Genomic DNA, 2651 nt, shown 5'->3' with positions numbered 1-2651 from the left:
CTAGATAATAATTACGAATGGAGAAAACGTTTAGTCTATTAAATCACCCCCCAGCACCCCCCCCCCCCCCCCCCAATGAGCATTATAGTTATCCCAGTAGATTATTCAAGTCACTAGACCTGAGGACTGGTAACATTTCTAGGAGGCCTGTACTAGGTGACCCCACTGTACATGGTGATGTCTACCGGGAGGAGGGGCACAAGGCCTGGCTTGCGGCCAGACCATGCACCAAACTCTGCAAGCATCCACCATGACCAGTGTTAGTGTGCACAGGACATTGATCTCAGTTTGACATCTAGATAATTTTTGTTTATTGTTCCACATATCTTCTTAACTTGGCAGCAACTTATAGGCAGCGTATACAATATTTTATAAAATGGCGCATCTTATCCTCCTCTTAGTGTTGATACACTTGCTCGGGTGCAGTCTATTCCCCTTCTGCTGCTTGACTACTCTTTCACAGAATGCTGGCCAGCTTTACCTCTATGAAGTTCCCGATGATAAAGTGCATGTAACCTTGTGTACATTTTTTTGACCATCTTCAAGTCAGAAAAATTGCCACACTACAATTTGTTTAAGGCCTAAATGGTTGTGCTGCTCCAAATTTCTAAGGAGTGACAATAACAATCACCCTGCGAAGCTGCACCAGTGCTATTGCCGGTGGATGGTGTGGGCAGTGCCTCCTGCTGTAGTTTTCTTGGAGTCTATGATGAATTGTGAGTACACCACTCTGCCTCTCTAAAATACCAATATGGCGGTGAGGTAATTCACTTGAGGCTTTTTCGAGATGCTTTGGGCTTATTTTTTTTTATTAGTGTACCCCAGCTGTCAATCAGATGTCAGCTTCCATTTTTATTGCATTTCATTTGTTGTAGTCCTATTGGTACCCTGGTACTCCCGCAGGACCCACAGAACAAATGGCAGAGTGCTGCATCACTACAGCAAAGCCTTTAATTTATTTTCCGGCTGGATTTACTACAATGGTCATTTTTTTAAAAGTTTGAGCACATATGGATTTGGCTTTAAACCACAACCTACTTTCAAACACCTTTAGAACCCACATCAGTTGCACTCACTCTTTACCTTGTTTACCATGGAGTGCTTCTTCCACCCCCAAACATTCGAGATTTGTAAATTGCGCATCATCATGTTGTTTTAAGTGCACAGTTACACTTGTCTCTAGAGCTAACAATATTACTATGCTATCAACCCACACGTGTCAGTAACACTGATTTTTATAACTATGGTGTTATCAATTATGTCATTTAACTTGTCACGAGTGATGTAATAGGAGAGTCATGAGCAGTGCATGCCGGAACTGCAAGTTATAGGAAGCTCAGCAAACTATAACTGGCGAATTTCAGAGTTTTTCTGGTTTTTAAACGTTAGTTTGGAGCTTATTTCAATACCTAACTGCAGAATCTCTCTAACCTACATTGTTTTCAGTGATTATATGTACATTTCTAACTAACTATATACAAAAAGACACGTACAGTTCCAGTGGAAAGTATCCAGCCACCAGGCGTATTCTCTACCACAAGCCTCTGACCTATGTGTTTGTTTGTTTTTTAGGACATGTGCCTGTTGCATACAAATGAGGACTAATTGTATACGCTTGCCTGCTCTAATTCTTATTGAGCATGTGTGTGAAAGGTTTAGAAAACAAATATTTTAAAATGTGACATAACTAAACAGTGTGCAAGATCACCACATAATAGGCAGGCTGATCTGAATCATGCTAACTAAATCGACAGAAATGCAGCATAGACGAAACGTGCATTCTGCTGTTCAGAAATCTATTTTTAGGGAGAAAAAGTGCCAAGACATTCAGCCGGTATTGAGTTAATGTGGAAGGTAGCAGGTTTTTATACAATGGCTTGCCTTTCAAAGAAGACACTGGGGCACTGTTCCCAGAGCGATAAATATAAGAAACTGCACAATAACTCCCTCGCCGCAGAAAATCATTGGAGAGAAAAGAATAAATAGACCTAAGAATTTGGGACTTGCAACTGCAAGCGTGAGAGCTTCTTAAAAGCTTAGAGGTGTGTAGGGTTAAGTACATAGCTTGACATAACAGCGACAGGTGGTGCAAATCATTCAGTCAATGCCATGATTAGCATACGGTTAATTAAGATATAAATGTTAGGTAGAGCTTACACTAATTATTACAAATAGAAGGGATATGCAATGTAAAATTCTTTGGGTGTTTCTAATATCACCTTACTTTATAAAACTGCTGATATTAAAATAATAATTTTAATTATTCAGATACACAAGGTATGTGTACTGATTATACATGATAAACAACCAATCATCATAAACACTAAGTGTTGTGTGTCTATTACTTACAAGGATCAGGTTGAGGGTAAACACAACGTTAGCCTTCAAGGACATCGAGAGGTTGGGTGCTGCCAGTTTGCACCAGTATTTGATCAAAAGGTGTTTTTGTTGTTGTAAAACAACAGAAAAAAAAACGGTTAACCGTGCAACAAATAATTCCATAGGTTGGTGAGCAGACGACCAACCAAACAGACCATCAATCAAAAGTATTCATTAAGTATGCGTCACTCAATAAGCTACATACATTCCTTTCTACATACATTCCTTTAGAAGAAAAGACCTACATCAGTTTAACAGACCATAACAAGAAG

This window comes from Lissotriton helveticus, chromosome 9 (assembly GCF_964261635.1).
Source record: "Lissotriton helveticus chromosome 9, aLisHel1.1, whole genome shotgun sequence".
NCBI lineage: Eukaryota > Metazoa > Chordata > Amphibia > Caudata > Salamandridae > Lissotriton > Lissotriton helveticus.
The sequence above is the reverse complement of the archived record's forward strand: the minus strand, read 5'-3'. Positions refer to the sequence as shown.